Raw genomic sequence first — 19,996 nt, 5'->3', positions numbered from 1 at the left:
GGTGGAACTAGAATGATGTAGCAGTTAGGATATGACAGTAGCATCAGCCGAGCTGGAAAGCTGGTGAAAACAAACACCGTGATCTGTTTGGGGTGCTCTGGCACTTTGGTTATTGTGGTGGTCCACTTATTCCTTGCTGTCCCCTAGCTGTCTGCATGTGCCTGGAGGATTGGCTGTGGTTTGTTCCCCAGACTGGGACTTCAGTCACCCCTCTACTGTTCCCCATGAGTGGCCTTTGCAAGGGGGACAGCCTTCCTATTGTCCAGCCCACCCTTTGCTGCTTTGCTGTCCTATCCAACATGCTCAAGGATTTCCAACAGCCTTTCATCTCTATTTTAGCTATTAAGTTTCTTTTGAAATGACTGAATAATGTGAAAGAGGAGTAAATGGTTAAAAGTAGTCATGAGGTGCCTTCTAGATAACTTCTGGATTAGAAGATCTGCTATGCAGATAAGCTGGAATTGGTGGGCTTCAGCTCCCTGTCCCCATCCATCTGTCGGCTAGGTGTCAGAGTGGCACAACTGGCCTGCAGCAGGTGGGTCTGGGTGCACCAAGAGCTTTAGAACTGGACTGGGCGTATAGTGTGGAGTGGTCCGTGCATTTAGGTTGGCTTAGAGCTGGTAAGCCTCTTTTCCTGAGAAGCACATGCCGAGGGCCGGCCAGGTATGTGAAAGAATGAATATAAATGTGGCTGAGCGAAGGGACATTTATCTTCAGGTTTCCTGAGCGGCTCAAAGAGGTGGCATCACATTTTTGTTGTTTTATAGGCCATGCGATTACATACTGTCTTTTTAATAGCCCGTGAAATCGGGAACCGAAGGATTTCCTTGCCTTTTTGCTTGGTCCAGGTGCAATTTAGGCAGGCAGGTCTGACCAATTCTCATTTTAATGACCATTATAGATATCCTAAATATTTAAGGGAGAAAGGAAACTCCCTCTACTCTCAAAGATTAATACATAATTTAAAAAAATCTGTTCTCCCTTCAGATAGCGTAAATGGAGACCAATTATGATGAGCCTTTGGGAGTTTTTTCAAGTGAATTTCAAAGTTATGTGCATATTTATTTTTCCTCTAGATCTGTAACAATGATATCATTCATGTTTGGATTATTTTCAGAGGAGAGATTTTATTTAGCGAGCACATTTTCTTACAGGATTTTTATTCATTAAGTTTCACATTAAGTAAGGTTTGCTCTTAGGATATTAGTTTCTGGTTGTTTCTCCGGGCAAAAGCATGAAGAAAACATCAATAAGGTTCTGAAATTGAGTGATTTCACTCTGAGATTCTATCTCATGGGTGTGGACCTTTTTTCCTTTCCTGATAGGGTTTAAAATTCTAATTATTCTGGGCGTTGCGAATCACATTATTACAGATTTCAGATGCTTATTTAATCCACATTCACTTCAGTGCAGCCCTCCTATTTTTTTTATTTTAATTAAATTAATTTTTTTGTACATGTGAAAATCCGAAGACTCTTGGTCAGAATGTGAGAGCGTGGGCAAGGCTTTGTTCATTTTTTTCCCTGCAGTATTTCCTTGCTGTACATGTGCTGTATCTGCAGTTAGAGTTCTCAAGACACTTTTATGGTACTAAGATTTTTCAAACCCATGTGCCTGTTACCCCTAATTAATATTTGTGTGTTCCTTCGGTGGTGGTACTGGTTCCACCAAGAAATTGCTAATGCCCATGAGCAAAAGTTTTATAATAAAAATATGGATATATAAAGAAGGGAGCCGCCCAGTCATACCAGTAGACAGTTTAGGTCAGACTCGAGTAGAAGAAAACATGCCTGATTTATACTCACTTTGTCATCTTTTTATACTTTACATTTTCAAAATGTGCAAATGGTCCTCCTTTTCCCCTGTGCCCAGCAGGAGGGCATCTCTCCCAGGTAGTTAGGCTAGGAAAGAACTCTGTGGGTAGGTCCCAACCACAGAGATCGGAACTGAAGGCAAGCAGGTGCCCTAAAGAACCCAGTTCCTAGAACCAGGATAAAAGGTGACCTAGAGGCCCAGAGACCTGCTGGCAAAGCCCAGCAATTGTGGGCCCCCCTTACAAGCAGAACCGGCCGAGCTGGTCTACAAGGGGGTCCTCGGGGAAAACCTGCTTTGTGCAGTGGCCCTGGCAGTTGAGCCCACATGCACGGAGGCTTGGCAGAGGAGCACATGTGTCCCGTTGTTTGGAGGAGGGAGGCCGATGTTTGTCAGGAGGGTGGGAGAGAAGGGACCTGTCTGTTCCTGGGAGCGCTGGCACTTGAACAAGACCTTGGAAGGTAGCTTGTGGGCATGTGGAAACAACCAAAGGCATGGCACAAATGGGTAACGGGAGTCTGTAGGCAGGGGAGGGCATGGCAATGGGGATGCCACCTGGTAGGTGTGGACAGGGAATGATTCGAGGTCACTTTGCAGCGACGACATCCCACGTTCTCGGCAAGATATGCCTCAGAGCACTGTGATGTCCAGAGAGGGGATGGAGGAAGTCAGACTCTGAAATCCATGAAACAATAGGACATGATGGTTACACATGGGAACCCATGGGTGTTGTCTAGTGGTTGTTGTGTTTATTAGCTATGGAGTGGAAACATGGTAGCGATTTTTTTCTTTTTCCCCCAGCATAAAACCAATTGCAAGAATTAACTGGAAGGAAGCACTTGAGGTTCTCCTTGAGTGTGGCCTCTGTATTTGGTTCTTGCAGAGTCACTGGCGAGAGGGCGTGCTGAATCATCTAGCAGTTTTGAGGATAATAGGGTAAGATTTGGTTTAGATTACACAGGCCTGGGTACTTAACATAATTGGTCATTTCATCAATTCACAGTATTTATTTTAAATGCCATTTAAGCTGCTCGAGACAATTTTAGGATGTTAGCAGTTTCGGGGACCAGAGAGTACTTTGGTTCTTGTACAATGGAAACCTAGCTGCGCGCCAAAAAGGGACAAACCCTTTGTTTAAAGGGGACCCAGGACAGGTCCAAATAGATGAGCGTGGCTTATTCGGGGCCCTGAAGGAGTGGCCAGCTGACAGGTGTCTCCAACTGTCCCCTCCTCATGGCTGTGTGTCTCTGTTACAGTCTCTGTGTGTTTGAAATACATTTTTAAAATGTTATCAATTAATAATATCTTATGTTTTTAATGAAAAGAGTAAGGAGTTTTATTTTTTTTTCTTTTCTAAACACCCTTGTGCCTCCCCCCCCCCCCACACACACACATATACACACTAATTCCATTCACCCACCAAACTTAAAATTAGGTTACTGTATTTAAACATCACCCTTGGATGAGTTATTTTCATGAGTCACTGGTTACTAATTAAAGACACTCCTCACCCCTGGTCTGACCCTTCATCTGGTCCCTGAAGATCTCATCCCAGCACTACATATGTTGTTGCTGTTTTTTCCGCTCCCTGCCTTCTACTGAAAGTTCCTACAAGCTACCATCATCTTGGCTTCCACTTCTGGCCTTTTGGGCTTCGTAGGGCCGTGGGCCTCGGAGATCCCCATGCAGTTCCACTCAGAGAGCAGCCTCTGCCTCTCCCGTTCTGTGCCAGCTGACACACCACCACTGCCCCACCTCCAAGCACAGCTTTGTCATCCACCCGTGTGTGTTGGCCACTGGATTAGGCTGAGGAGCTACCCAGGGAGGCCCAGGGCCTGCCCCCTCAACCATTTACAGCCTGTTCTGGGGTCAGACTGCACATCCCAGCCCTTGCAGCAGAGCTACTCAAGCACCGATGCCATGCCCGGTTGCTAACCACCCCCCTCACCCCCCCATCGCCGGCCTTCCCTCCACCTTCCTTCTCTCTCTCTCTCTTTCATTCCAGGATCGAGCCACTAATTATTATTAAATCTGTTTCCTCTGGATGCAGTGGTGGAATTAAAATAAATTCCCTAACACGCATAACAGATTTTTGTTTCCATTCACTTCTGACAACCCACTGGATGAGCTAATGAAATGGAAGGAAGACCTCCAAGGCATTCTCAGTGCACAGAGCAGGATCATGCTGTCACAGGCCCAAGAGCAGAGAGGGAAAAGGACACCGGCTCCTTTGCTGTCGGCTGCACGCCATCTAGGAGTACACAGATGTGCACCTGCCATCAGCCAGGCACAGATGAGGCTGACCGTGACCATGGGATGACTTGCTTTGGGGAACGCCAGGTTTCCAGGTTCCAGGTTGACATTAGGTGCTGCCTTTCCTGTCTTCTGCCCACTGTCCACAGCCCTGACCCTCTGCCACAGCTCTGCTAGGCATTTTTACTACTCAAATGTATGTAGTATCTCGCTTTGGCTGTACTTCCTGCCACGAAAGGCTCATGAGCAGGTATTTAGTGTATTACAAACAAGCTCTAGTAGGAGAATCACCAGATTATGAGCAAGGGGGCCTCATCATGGTCCCCACACTACCACTTGGTAACCTTCGTGAACTTGGGCAAGCCACAGAGCATCCCTACATTTTTCTTATTCTTATGTATGAATTAAGGAGTGGACCTTAGCTATGGCAGCGGGTTCCTATGGAGTAGCAGCTCCGTTCCACTCTAGCAACTTGTTTCCTAGAAGTAGGTCCCAATGGATTTGAGGCTCAGCTCTAGCTCACTGGGAATAGTCCTACCTTGAGCCAGCTGTGTCTGCAGATAGGCCCACAGAGAGGAAACAGGGTGGTGGCGGCCTGGCTAAAGACTCCAGTCCTTGAACAAGACAACTAGAAGGTCCCATGGATCTTAGGGAGGCGGTACATTATCAATTTGGATAGCCTGGAAGTGAACCAGTGAACCCTCTCTTGGCTTCTTGGGCCACTGGCTTAAGCTTCTCTGCAGAGGTAATAATAATAACAACAACAACAACAATGCTTGTCTATGGGGCCTTTGTGAGGATTCAAGAAATTCATACTAGGCATTGAGAACATGCTAAATTCCTAATCACAGTTAGTTATTAGAACATCTTAACAAAAGTCTGGCTGGGAAAATAGACTTGAAATTCTCTGAATAGGATTGATTTCCCTCTGTCATTTACCTTCCCTGCTAAAATCTCCCTCATCCATTTGCTGGAGTTAGTAATTCTCAGAACAGGGCCAAAGACTGGGGATGCCCCAGATCCTGTTGGATTTATACATAGATCCGAAAGATTTGTTCATCCCTTTATCTCAGATTCCTTTCAAACAGACCTGCTTCCTTGAGAGGTCACCCAGTTCACAAATACGGAGCTACCCGCCTTGCTCTAAAATGGTATGTACACAGCAGGTACGTAGACAGACACGTGAGAGAGTATGGATTTAGCACCACCTCACCATGGGTTTGAGTCTGTCCCTCCCTGAGCACCAGCTGTTGGACCTAGGGCCTCAGTTTTGATTGTCTCTACAATGGGGCTACCAGATGTGTTCCCCAGAATCTTTGTGTTGGTTAAGGGAGAATGTGAATGTGCAGACATAAGTCTAGTCCAGTGCCTGGTGCCTCACAAATTGCTCTATCAGAGCAAAGATATTTTAACTTGAACTCTTTCATTCCCAGGATTTCTGATCATTAATCCTGGCAGATATAGTCAAGGTGAAAAGTTCCAAAACACCTCAAAGGAGCAGACTCCCAATTTCCCCCTCCTTTGCATGATTTCCATTGTTGCTGCCAGCGCACACTGTTGTTTCCTTTCCCACAGAGCCAGGATGGCCCTTGCAGGACCCCATCTCTCCCACAGCCGTAGGCCTCCAGGCCCTGGCACTTCTGTACTTCTCTCCAGAAAGACCATGGGTCGGATCTCTGGACTTGGGCTTTGCCTTGACCCTCCCCCACTCATTTCTTTCATATTTGGTTGTAGCCCCTGGGCTCTTTGGCTCCTCTCATCTAATCTGTTCCACAAGCTGACTCTTTTGTCCGTTTTGCAAACGAGGGCATCCACCTAATGCATAAACCTCCTGATTCTTGTCCCCAGGCACACCCGTTTCAAAAAAATATAGTAATAACAGAAAGGGGGGCGGGGGAGGAAAGCCTCCCTACATTTCCCCCCCAAGTCCTAATTGCCTTCTGTCCTCTTTTGGTCTGTGGAGCCCTTTGGTTCTTAGGAGGGGGGCCCCTTTCTCTTGGCATCGTGTGTCTTATTGTTCTGTACCAAGTTATCTGTGAAGATATTTACGTAACCACAGCTACAAAGCCAGGAGGCTGTTTTTGTTCCCAGTCAGGTGAATTTAAAGGCATGCTGGTCACTTCTCGAATCACTCATGTTCTATGTGGTCACTGACAACATGCTTTTAAGATTAAGCATAAGGAAATGCAAAAAATATATGGAAATGCAATTTTAAAGGAAGGCTTTGCTGAATTCTGACCTTACTGTGTCTTGCAAATCCAAATGTACCCCATCTGCAGTGACCCTGACTTCCCCAGTGTTTGCAGCCTGTCATGGAATATGAGAAAACATCAGTCCCGTAGCCTGGATTTTCCCCTCTGGCTCGCACGCCCCCCTGGCCTCTCTCCCACTGTCTCTAGGAACCATTTTCACGGAAGTCCAGTGTTGCACTCTGAGAAAATGGGACCCTGTGGACAGAACTAGGGAAGTCAGAAGGATTTGCCAGTCTGATGGAGGATGTGGCATTAAGAACTTCCTCTGGGTCAGGCACCTGCTGGGCAGGTCAGGCTAACCCTCCTGTTTCTGCATAAATGTCCATAGGAGGGGAGACAGCCCGGAGTTTAGGAGAAGGGAGGTGGGGGCTGGCAAGGGGTACTGGGAGTTAATCTAGAAATGGCCACTGCAGTTAACGGGTACAGATGAGATTCTCAAGGGGACATAGAATGCCAAAGAGGGAGAAGGTCAATGTTGAAAAACATAGGTTTCTGATAGAAAGTGGTGGTAGCTGACAACACCACAGTTAACAGCAGAGAAAAGCTTAGTTAGAAACTGGGGAAAATCACGGGCACCTGGGTGGTTCAGCGGTTGAGCATCTTCCTGTGGCTCAGGGCATGATCCTGGGGTCCTGGGATCAAGTCCTGCATCGGGCTCCCCACAGGGAGCCTGCTTCTCCCTCTGCCTGTGTCTCTGCCTCTCTCTGTGTGTCTCTCACGAACAAATAAATAAAATCTAAGAAAAAGAAAAAGAAACTGGAGAAAATCACTGAAATGAAGGACAAAGAGTTTCAGAAAGAGGGGAGGGACAGGCACCCACTGGTGCAGACAAGCCAGGGCAGATGGGATTGAAGAAAACCCTCCTGTCGACTCTGATGGTTTCAGTGGCACAAGAGGCTTCAGGGCAGAGCCACTAGGCTACTTTCTATCTTTATGAACCTGCCTGTTCAGGAGATTTTTAATAAGTGGAATCATAGAATATGTGATTTTCTGTGTCTGGCCATGTATATTTTTCCTTTCTTTTTTTAAAAGATTTATTAATTGATTATGTATAATTTGAAGCAGGGAGGGGCAGAGGGAGGGAATCCCCAGCAGACTCCCCACTGAGCAAAGAGCCTGATGCAGGGCTTGATCCCACAACGCCGAGATCACAACTTGAGCTGAAACAAGGAGTCGGATGCTCTACTTAGCCACCCGGGCACTCCAATTCTTTACACGATTCTTATATTAGCATTATACATTAGGTATTACGATTCCTGTTTTGTACATGGGGAAAAAAATCAGGCCTGAACAAATGTCCTGCTCAAGGTCACAGAGCTGGGATCATAAACCTGGACTCACACTAACGGATCTTTGGTTGAGAATGGCATAAGTATTTTTTGAAGTGTTCCACTTGAGAACTGTGTTGTTCTGCAGACTGAGGCTAGGGAGCATCCTCTTGTAATGGTCAAAAGCAATTTGCAATGACAAGGCAGAAAGATGGAAATGAGTACTTAGGTTATCTTCTTTCATTCATGTAATCAAGGTGCTTCGTTTCTCTTTTGCGCCCCACACAGGACTATTGTAAACAGCTAAACATTAAGACGTTTTAAAGACTGTGGATAGAGAAAAAGGGAAATCCTCAAATTAGTCATTCAGAGATTAATACAATGAGAAGAATCCACACCTTTACAGAATGAATATCCTGATGTATCTGAATTTTATAGTAGGAGATAGCTATTTTTACACCAATTATAATTCATCAATAGGAATATATCCTGGCGGTTTAATTTTTGAATGTTAAAAATGTTTCTCTGATCTATTAAATTGGATCAGATTATAAAACACATAAAGATTATGCAATTTTGGATCACACTATACTGCAGAGCCTGCTTTTATCAAAGTGTTCAATCTTAAAATACAATTGGAAAAGTCATTCCCCTTGAAGTTCTGCTTAACCGTGCTCAGATAGAAGCATAGAAATATTTTTATGCAATTGCCAAGAGGTTTGCAAGTCAGGAAGAGTTTTTAAAAATATACTCACCTAGCTGTTCACATTACAGTTTCAGAAGTGCACTTGAAAGCATCTATCTACCTGTAAACTGCAAGAGGTCAAGTCTGTGTTTTTGTTTGGTTCCCTTGACGACCAAAAGGTGTGGCTGTGAGAACTCCTGGGTATCGCGCTCACTGCAGAGCACGTGATAGGTTAGGAGTGTACGTGTGCGTGTGTGTGCATGTGTGTGCATATGTGAGTGAATGTGGCCCAGGCACCCAGGCTTTCACTACCCCACCTTGTAAATTTCTCCTGCCCTGGCCCCCTGCCCTTCATTTCTCTGGTGAGCCCACCCTACCCCATTCTCCTGTTGGCCTTTGTAAATGATAGCATGAGGGTAAAAGACCTCAGTTTTCAAATCAGGTGTACCTGGATCCCTTCCCTGCCTGGCTGCCCAACTGCCATCTGACCTCGGAAAAGTTATGTGAACTCCTTCGGGCTGTGGCAAAATGTGAAAACACCGGTCCTGCAAGATTGGTATCACTGTGGGGATTGGCGATGACAGTCTGTGCAGCGTCCCTGGCACTTCTGCAGGAGCTCCACACTCAGGCTTTTGCTCCAGGGGAGGCAGCTTGCCTGAGACCGAAGAGTAGAGACCTTGGAGTGCCCAGTCTTGGTGCAGAGGCCAACCTCTGTGGTCCACCAGCTGTGTGACCTCAAGCAACTCCTCTGATGCATCTGAGCCTTTCCTTCCCAGCCAAACAGCAGTATTTCATGGGATTTTTGTGAGAGTTAAAAGATAGAGTATATAAGGGGCTGGCATGGTGGTTGGCAATTCTTGAGTGTTTAATGAATAGAATTCGTTATGCTTTTGATAGCATTTCTGCAGTTTCCTAAGGGTTTCAATATCTCCCATCCCCAAATAACAATAACATAAAAAAACCCTTCCCCAGTTAAACTGATGTTGTACCTTCAGGAGCATTTAAGTCTGTTTCCAGTCTCTCTCTGAAGCTCCTGCTACATTAAGGCAAATACCCAGGAGATACCTGATACCCGCAGGAGGAGTAGAACTGGAGTTCTTACCAGCTGTTCTCACGGACACTTTGGAGTGACTAAGATCTTGCATAAATGTGACACAGAGAAAGAAGGTTCCTTGGGGATGGCTTAGAATGGCTTGTGATCTCTGCTCCTGTTTCTTCCTCACAGTGTCTCTGTGCCAGAATACAAACTTTTTGCAAAGATGCATCTCAGAGGGGGGAGGAGGAGCAAGAAAGGAGAAGGTACACATAAAGAACTTTAGAAAATCATTTAAAGGATTATATCGAACTTGTCCTCCACTTCATGGTCACCCTAGCCTAGCACACATAGGTTTGCCCCTTTTTGGGCCGTGTTCTTTGTTTTTTTTTTTTTTTTATGGAGCATAGTTAGGATGATCTCATGCTGCTAATTTGACACAAATTGCATTAAGGTGTTAGAACCACATGTCTGTGCATAGAATTGCTCTAACCTAGTGTCTTGGCTACGGGTTCATTTCCCACACTGTGAGCAAGACTGTGAAGACATCATGAGGAGAGATGAGAAACCCATGACCTATAGAAAGGCTACTTCTGTTTATCATTTGTGTGTACTCTATTTCTCAGACTCTAAGACACTTCATTCTTTGAGTTTTGCCATGGTTGGGAAATGAAACAATTACGAATGAGGTCCACCTCTGTGGTCCACCAGCTGTGCGACCTCAAGCAACTTTCAAACGTTCACAGCTATCATAAGCCTAAAATGGTGTCCTTTTGTGGGACCTGCTGTTCTTCCCCTACCCCAGCTTCCAATATATATTGCAAATGGGGGAGTTCCAACTTTTTATAGGAGCTCCCTGGCCTCAACAGCTGGTTGAGAGATGGGCGTGTAACCCAATCCAAGCCAGGTATTTCTTACCTTGGATCTGGGGGCTCTGAAAGATGTGCTAGATTCAACAAAGGGTACCATGTGGAGTCAGCCAGTGTCCAAGGAATGGCACCCAGGCAAAGAAGCAGAGATGAGGGGCCACTCTCCCACTCTCCTTCCCATGGTTGGAGTAGATGAGCTCTAAATTCCCCATTTTACTTAGCTTGATTTGGAGTGTGTATGTGTGTGTGTGTGTATACCCAAGAGTCCTAACTAATAAAGAATCTCTAAGTGGGGCGCCTGGGTGGCTCAGTGGTTTGGTGTCTGCCTTCAGCTCAGGGCGTGATCCCAGGGTCTCGGGATCGAGTCTCACATCAGGCTCCCCTCAGGGAGCCACCTTTTCCCTCTGCCTGGGTATCTGCCTCTCTCTGTGGCTCTCTCTTGAATAAATAAATAAAATCTTTATAAAAAAAAAAAGAAAGAAAGAAAGAAAGAATCTCTAAGCGAATAGCCTCAGTTAAACTAAAAGTATGTCACTGATTTCTGTGTGTCAGTAAAATTCCAACCTCTCCATTGGTCTAGAAGGCCCACTTAGTAGTTTGGCTGTCCAGTGAAAGACTCCCAAGATGAGCTTAGAGAGCTTTTCTGAGTTGGTGACTTAAGTAGGATCATGGTAGTAATAATACCTGTTCTCTCTGTTCCCCAACTCAGCTTAGCACCTGGTAGAAGTAAGCTTGGAGAAGCTCACGTTGGGTTTACAAGGTGACTGCCTCAGCCTCTTGGGCTGCAGACATCAGCTCAGAGTCTAGCATTTCCTCAGTGTCCTCAGGAAAAGTTCTGAGCAGCATTGTAATTAGACCAGCCTGGATCGCATGACCACTGGGAACTATCAGTGTGACCAGAGGAATTGGTGGGGAGGAGCTCAGATTGTTTTATGCTGAGGATGGACACATCACCTCGAAGCACATGCGTGGATTGGGAGATGAAAGGTTCTCCAGATGCACGTCTGGATCAGTTCCCGAAGAGGGGAAGAGGAACTGTCCGTTACAACAGCACAACCATTTTATTTAAAAAGCAAAGCACTTGGGGGACGCCTGGCTGGCTCAGTTGGTAGAGCATGTGATTCTTGATCTCAGGGTTGTAAATTGGAGGGTCATATCAGGTGTAGAGATTATTTAAAAAATAACTTTTAAAACATTGTTTTAAAAAGCACTAGATACAAAAAGTGTTAGGTTATGTATGCAAGTATACGTAGCCACTAAGTGGAAGATATAAGGCCAGAATGCAGATCTTCCCACTTGGGACTTGTCTGGCTTTCTTTTCATGATAATGGCCATTATCCAAGGGTGTACAGGATTATCAAGATCTCAGGGCAGAAGGTGGTGTCAGTCAAGTTAAAGTAATTTCCCAGGGGCCCAGCATCTTCGCTAATGATGACATCCACTTTCCTGGCAGGGTAGGGATTGCTAAAATGTGTTGCCTTAACTAGACTCCCTGCATTGTTGATAAGGGAAAGATGGGAAACGGCTGCCCTTGACTGAGGATTAACCTTGAGTAACAAACCTCTGTATCCTCATGAACTTCCCTTCCCAGCCAGAGTTGGTCCCCGGAGCCCCATCGTTAAGAGTACAAGATGCTTGGACAGTTGGTGAATGTATTAATCAGCTAGAGCTGCCGTAACAAAATACACACTGGCTGGGGTGACTTAAGCAACAGAAATTCATTTCCTCACAGTTTGGGAGACCGGAAGTCCAAGATCAAGGAGGTCCAGGGGGGCAGCAGGTTGGCCTCTCCTGGTCGTCCCTTCTCAGCTTGCAGATGGCTGCCTGTCCCTGTGTCCTCGCATGGCCTTTTCTGCGTGCACATGCTTCCCCTGGTCTCTTTCTTTTCTTAGAAGGACACCAGCCCTATTAGATCAAGGCCCTGTTAGGGTCCTGTTGCATTAGAGCCCCACCCTTATGTCCTTGTTTAACCTTATCCAAATTCAGCCGCATTGAGGGTTAAGGTCTCAACATATGAACTGGGGGTAGGGGAGAGGCGGAGGGCCTTTCCGTCCAATTCAGGGCAGTGATTCCGTGCATTCATCTCCCAAACAGGCCTCCATCTCCTACAGGGCGCCAGGTACCCGCCTGCGACCGGGGGATAGAGATCAGGAGGTCTCCTGCCTCCAGGAGCTTGCCGTCTAGCTCCAGGGTGGAACCGCCTGGAGTCGTGGTGGTGCGCGCCCTGTCAGACTCTGGGGGAAGGCCGCACGCAGGGCTGAGGGGAGGGGGGGGTGAAGTGGGGGGGGGTGGGGGACCAGGGGCTGGGCAGACCGAGGCGGTGAGAGCCCCTGGATTGCCGCCATCCGGGTCGTCTTTGGGTTTCTCATTACTCAGGCTTCTTAGGAAAAACAGTAATAATCACGTTGTAAATCAGCGTAATTTGAAGAGTAGTTAGTAATGAAAATCCAGTTCAGGACCAGAGATGGAGCCTCTTCAGGCTCAATCGCTAGTTCCCACCTTAATTTCTTAAAATTAAGAGAGTGTTAATGGGGAGACTCAAAATTGTTCGTAATCCAAAATGTAGCAGGGCGGGGAGGGGGATGATAAGATGCTAAATGCAAAAACAAGTACCGTGTGAGTGTGTGTGGGGGCTGGGGTCACGGGGTGACAGAGTTCACATCTACATAAGGCCATTTAACTGTAAATGACATTTCTTGGACACGTGCATCAGTGGATTCAGAGGAAAATGAGGTTTCCTAAAATAGCAGTTGTGCAACACGCAGAACTCAGTTTGGCATTGGAGGGACCCGGCTTTGGATGGGACTGTGAGGCTCCCTCCTACCACCCCTCTCCTGCCCACACACAGCTCCATGTTCACTTACACCTGTACATCTATGCCTCTTGGCTTGGTCAGATAGTCGACTCTGAACTTCTGTTTTTTCATCTGTAAAATCGAAGGAAAGGAAAAGATGTGCAAGCCGGGACCAAGTGACTCTTAGCAGGGTGATCACTTTGGTTCAGGGTTTGCCTCCTGCCAGAGTTTGCTGGGACATGCAAGGAAAAGTCAAGGTTGTGGCTTCTTTGGGGTGTAAGATAGTGACTGGAGAGGGTGGAAGGGGGAGCTCCTGAGGTGCCAGTTTGCTCTTCTGAGCGCTGGTTACATGGGTAAATCACTCGGGAAAATTCATTGTGCTGGATAGGTATGTGGACTTTGCTGGGTATGTTACTTTGGTCGAAAGTTTCAAAAACGATTGGGCAACAAAAATTTAATTATACCTCCTTGATTTCAGATTTTCATTACGGCACATGTAGTGAACCTCAGAATTCTTACATGATTAAAGATGAGATTGTCATAGATTTTTATTAAATCAATGTAGTAAATTAAAGCTGCTGAAACACAAAATAACAAGAATTTCTCTCACAATTCAAGCGTGTTTTATTAAGGCCCGCTGAACCTGCTTGTTATTGATATTGTTAATACAATATTTAGATTCCATTTTGAACATGCCAGCTGGCAGAGATTACTGAAATGTCAATCTTTCCTGAGAGTGAGTTTAAAAAAAAAAAAAATTCAGAACCAGAAGAGTTAAGTTCTTAAATGTAGGTTAAGATGAATTTATGGGACTATAAGTGAAATTGGGGGAGAAAATGAGAACTCTGGAAAACTTCGAGGGAAGTTCTTTGCCAGAACACATACATAGGAGACTCCCACAAACTTGAAATTTTTACATAAATTGTACATAATTTTTAAATAAAAGTTTGTTCCATCATCTTAGTGAATAAATATGTTGGTGAAGTAATTGATTTAGAAACCAGTGTTAAAGCCTTGAAACTTTTGTAGCAAACATTTCATGAATGAAGAAAACAATATATTGGAAAACTTGAGATTTTAAAACAAGCCGGCCAGGGTGAGGAATGGGCAAAATGGGTAAAAGTTGTCAAAAAGTACACATTTCCAGGTATGAAATTAAATCCCAGGATGTAATATACAGCATCATGACTAGAGTTAACACTACAGTATTGCATATTTGAAAGTTGGTAGGAGAGTGGATCTTAAAAGTTCTCACCCCAAAAGAAAAAACAGTCTGTAAGTATGTGTTGTGATGGATGTTAGCTAGACCTATTAACGGTGGTCGTTTCACAGAGTATAAAAGTATCAAATCATTATGTTGTACACCTAAAAATAATAGACTGTATATCAAATATATCTCAGTAAAAGTAAAATAAAAAGTAAGATGACAATAAGCGGACCAGTTACACTGAGATTTATAGTTTCCAGGGAAATATGGAATAACCAGGATCTTTTTCCACTGGAAGCATGTATAGTTGTGCTTGTACCTTGAAGGCTGACCAGAAGAGTGTCCTTCCTCTGCAGCATTTGTCGAAATGATTGAAGTGTTGTTCAGGAAAGACTGTCAGATCTCTGAATCATTTGTTATCTTCAATTAAACCATAGGGCCCCACATACCAGTCCTTTGTAAATAATGTCTGCGTGGCTAATGCTGCCTCTTAAATTTTCAGATCTCTTAAGATTGGGTTGTAATTTAATACAAATAAACAAACTTAGCATAATTTTTTTTAAGATTTTATTTATTTATCCATGAGAGACACAGAGAGAGAGAGAGAGAGAGAGAGAGAGAGAGAGACAGGTAGAGGGAGAAGCAAGCTCCATGCAGGAAGCCCGATGCAGGACTCGATCCCAGGTCTCCAGGATCATACCCTGGGCCAAAGGCAGGTGCTAAACCGCTGAGCCACCCGGGCTGCCCACTTAGCATCATTTTTACGTTAATACTCATATTGGATTTTGCCTTCAGAGTGTCCCCAAGCCTAAGGCTGTGTGTGACCCTGCCATCGTTCAGGGATAGAGAGAATCCCAGGCAGGTCTGTGTTTGCTTTCCCAAAAGAAGTAAGACAATATTGCAATATGTTTTCTTTCTATAGTTAAGGTGAGGTACCTGCCCATTCTGATTTTGACTAGTCACACCGAGGAATACACATTAAGGCCTACACACTAAATGATTCTGAAGGCCTTTGTTGACTTTTGCGGCCCGTCCCGACCAGGCTGAGAGGTGTCAGTAGCGTGGCCTGTATTCACACCCTTCATCAGCCCTTCCGGTATTTTCATCTCCCAGATGAGACAAGAAAGTACACACCCTGGCTTGGGAGTCACGTCATGGTACTAAAATCGAGTTGTGAGAGTGCCTCCGGCATGTGTCTCTTACATGTCTTCGTGTGATTTCTGATTTGTCCACATTCTTCCTTCACATCTCGTAAGAAAAGGTACTTGCTTGATTTTTAGGACAGGGTAGTTTAAATAGTCTTTCCTGTGTATTTGGGCTCATCATTTTGGTGAGAGCAGCAGAGCACCACAGATCACATCCTGGCCTCTGGTTTGGATATGGTGCATGCGTATATGCAGGGAGCAGCTCGGGTCACGGGGTGTCAGAGCCGGGAGCTCTCATAGACACCTCGCTGGGCGCACTCTTGATGAATGGACAGGTGAACGTGGCCCAGAGTGCCGGGGCTGGCCCTGGGTCACAGGGCAGATTTGTGGCGAGCAGCCTCTCGGCAGGCCAGTCCAACTCTCCCTTTTGTGCCATCCTTTCAAATTGGGGAAACTCCCTTTTTCCTCTTGGTCTGCTAAAGATACAGAAAGGGAGAAAAGAAACCCCAAACTGACAATCAGTGAAGTAAGACTGAAGACTTCTTTCTCATCATACTGGCACCCATCCTGGCCTGGAATCCCAGCTTCCTCCTCACTGGCAGCATCCTGTCTCAGATCTCAGTTTTTCCATCTATGAAATGGGCAGATAGGACCCCTACCCTGTGCTGGGTAGCAGGGAAAACTTACATGGGATCGCTTCAGTGCCTGGCATACAGTAAGCATTCCATCATTAGAAACTACCATGCAGGGCAGTCCGGGTGGCTCCCTGGTTTAGCACTGCCTTTGGCCCAGGGCCTGATCCTGGAGACCCGGGATCAAGTCCCACATCAGGCTCCCTGCATGGAGTCTGCTTCTCCCTCTGCCTGTGTCTCTGCCTCTCTCTCTCTGTGTCTCTCGTGAATAAATAAATCTTAAAAAAAAAAAAAAAAAATGAAACTACCATGCAACCATTTGGTAGCTCTGGCTCTTCTTAGGCTCCTTCTGAGAAATTGCACGCCCCAGCCAGCCCTGGGTTTGAACCTGGCACACTGCTTATAGGTATGATCTGGAATCTGACTGAGGCTGACCCACATACAGAAGCTAAAGAACAGGAAGGCATACGCCAGAAGGATAATCGTAGTTATTTTGAGCCATGGATTAGGGGTCATTTTTTTATTCACAGTATACTGGCTGCTATAAGGTGGTATTGGTCACACAAATTAAAAGAATAAGAGAAAGTTTGCAGCTGCTAGCTTATGTTCATTAGGTTATTGTTCATGGTTAGCTTCGATCTTCAGAGATCAAGCAATGTTGGCAAAACTGTAAAATGGCAAAATGTTTAAGGCATTCTGCACTACTTAAATATTAGATAACAGGGAAGCTTTAGATCTCACCTTCCTTGTGCCTAGTGTGTGCACCTGAGAATCCTTTTAAATAAATCTCCATAACTTTGGATTATTTTGTGGAAGAGAAAACGGCAACGATGGAAGCACTCAGCCTTCAGGCCCCATTGGCCACACACATGAGGCCAGGGGCAGAGCCACATGGACCCAGACCATGTGGGCCCCACACCCTCTGGCAGGTCTCCACCCTCCTGATTCAGAGAAGGTGAGGGAACTGCTCTGTATTTTAACAGGATGGGACGATCACCACAAGCAGAGGGGGTCTTCCTGCAGCCCAGAGCTCTGGTCCAGGCTGTCAAACCCCACTCCTCACCCCTGGACTCCTGGCCACCTCAGGAGTGGTCCGGGCTCTGTGCCGAAGAGAACAGATCTCACAGACCCAGAAAAGCATTTCAGTTGGCAGATAGCGATCTTTTTGATCACATTCATTTTGTCTGGTACACGGGGCCACAGACTTCCACTGTCTACTATTACGTAGACCAACCTGCTGCTTTTCCATAAGGAACAGAATTTTAGTTCAGCGTGTGGAACTGCTGCATGAAGTTGAGAGACCACAGATTTGGAATTGAATGTCAGGATTCCAGATTTTGAATTTGTATGTAGCTGTTTTTATTTTACTTAAAATTTCTTATAATTTTAAACGTACTTAATATGCACTTCAGATATGCTTCCAGATGTTCTCTGGCAACCAGAGCTGGTAGGAAGGCTTCTATTCCAGGAGTTGACCCCAAAGCCAAAAACTTTCCTCCAAGCTGTAGTCTTTACTTGGGTGTTCATTACCGTTTGCTCTAGAGATACTGTGCTGCAAAGGGCTGCATGTCAATGAGTATATTTAATTAATTAATTAGTCTAACATACCCCATCTTGGTTCAGAAAGCATTTGCAATAGATTGCAAAAATGCAACATAACTATAATTTTTTTAAAAGCATATACAGAAAAAAAAATAAAAAAAAATAAAAGCATATACAGAAATCAAGACAAAGGGAAAATAAAGGTAGGAAACCCAACACTAATCTATAAAATTAATGTCATAACTTCTCTATTGGTTTTAGGGATAGAGTGGTCCCTCATGAATTTGGCTTTGAGCTTCCTAGTAGCAAAGGCAAAGAGAGAAACGTCACCTGTTTATTTTATTTTTTGATCACTTGTTTGGCTTAAATGTTCAGAAGATTAAAACTGATTCTTAACTAAGGAGGAGTACAGAGGTCCCTGGTATGAATTTATTTGTCCTTTAGATCCCAGAGAGAGAGTGAGAGAGAGAGATCCTGAGTTAGCAGGATACAGAGGATGTCGTCTATCACATCTCTTCAGGCAGGGCCACTGCAACAAGACCTCTAGGAGGCAGTTCTTTAGTGACAGCTCGAGGATGTTGGCTTCTAGCCTGAATGAAGGTCTGGGGTAGGGCCATGGAAGCTGTCCTATAAAAAGCTCCCAGGTGATTCTGATGTACAGACAGGCTTGATAACCTCTGTTTTCAGGTAGTGAGAAATATGTAACTAACCCAGGTAGTGAGAAATATGTAACTAACCCAGTCAGTGAGTTGTTGCTGAACAGGAGCTAAAAAGCCTGTAAGAGTACGAAGCTCACGGAGGGAGTAGGCTGAGAGAGAAACTAGGGTGGGGATGGCTGATCCTGAACAGACACCTGGATAGAGACCCTTGAAAGGAAAGGACAATGAACATACTTCTAAGTTATAAATATTTAATATTGGTTATACTTATCATCATTGCAAATTCTTTAAATTATAAATATAATAAAGTTTAGAAAAACATTTACCAGTGAACAGGGCTCCAGTGATGCTGGCTTTCTACCCCAGGGGCGAGTGCTTATTACCCCTGCCTCTTGTGTGCCAGGCACTGAGCTTGCCACACACCTGCACACCCTCACTTGAGCCTCACCATCACCCTGGGGGGTCGAGGTGGGCATTGTCCCAGACACTGGCAGCAACTGGGGAGGGGAATGGAGGAACTGGGATTTACTCCACATTTGCCCATTGCAGGAGCACCCATAAACTTGGAGCTCCATTTGTGCTTGTTAAGATTTCCTTTCGCCTCCCTCTCGCCCTTTCCTGGTTTGTTTTTTTTCCCCCCAGTGGAAACCTTCCATGGAGCCAAAGTAAGGCAAAACATGAAATCGGAACCTTTCCAGTTGAACTACGAGCTTTAGGGGCCAAGAGTTCTCTGGCTCAGGCTCCCCCTTGACACCAGTGTCACCCTCACAGAAAGGCCATGGAAACACTACTGTGCCAGGATCACCCTGCCTCCTCCAGCAGTGCCCCAAAGCGCTTGTGTGATGTGACTCAAAGCCCCATTTGTCATGGCTCGGGTGTGTGTTCAAAGACACTCCAGTTTCCAATCAAGAGACAGATGGTTATTTCCTATTTGATTCTTTATGATGTCTCATTTACTTTTGCAAATTAGGAAAACAAATACGAAGCCTCTGCTGTGGTATTGAGGAGATCACGTACAAGGTTTGGTAAAAGTGTACACACCATTGTCTTCATCTGTGTGTTCTGAGGAAATGCTTTTGCCCCTTAGCACTGACCCGCACCCAAACTACGCACTTTGCATGATACAGAGGTTAAAATGGGCTGCAGATCTGATCAGCTGTTGTCTCCCACCAGGATCTCAACCAGAGACCAGCCAAAGTGTTTCGAACTTTTTATGGTGAAAATTCAACCTGGTGGGGAAGCCCAGAGGGGATTTTGAGAGATTTTCTCATCTAGCCTCCTCCCCCAGGATCGGATTATGCACAAATTGGTACTTACAGGTAGTAATTAGTTCTGTTCTTAAGAGATTTCTCTAGAGGATAATTTTACTACTTTCTCCAATAGTATGTTTTAGCCTGAATTTCTGGAAGGAACTTCTTCCCACTCTTTAATTTGAACCTCTCTTACGTTTTAAATACAATTTCCTTTACTTCTGTGCTCTGTGAAGAAGAAAACAAACAATAAAACAACAAAATGGTTTTGTCCCCCGCATCCTATTATAACACCTTGAAAATGTCAAGCTCCCCATCAAACACACATGGGCCGTGTGGGAAGGTGGGACTCAGCCTCTAGCAGTAGAATGGCTGTGTATCCTTATGTGTCCCTGTGAGTCAGCAGAGGAGTTGGTGATAGTGATTAGTGGGGTCCACCTCCTCCTCCCACCCCTGCCCCTGGGGACCCCCACCGCATACCTCCAGGGTAGATGGCAAAGGATGGGTCCTTTTGGCACCTGACAAGAGACTTCTCTTCTCAGAGATAACTGGTTTACACGCTAGTTAAATCTTAGGCCTCAGAATCATTAACTCA

At 45.3% G+C, this 19,996-nt stretch overlaps 1 protein-coding gene across 13 annotated transcripts in view; it reads left to right on the top strand.

The window, feature by feature from the left end:
• Positions 1 to 19,996, top strand: part of FOXN3 (forkhead box N3) — a 393,365-nt gene that overhangs the window by 277,374 nt on the left and 95,995 nt on the right. The gene's annotated exons all lie outside the window — the stretch shown is intronic.

Source organism: Canis lupus, chromosome 9 (assembly GCF_048164855.1).
Source record: "Canis lupus baileyi chromosome 9, mCanLup2.hap1, whole genome shotgun sequence".
Lineage (NCBI taxonomy): Eukaryota > Metazoa > Chordata > Mammalia > Carnivora > Canidae > Canis > Canis lupus.
Note: the sequence above shows the minus strand (reverse complement) of the source record. Positions and strands in the feature narration are given on the sequence as shown.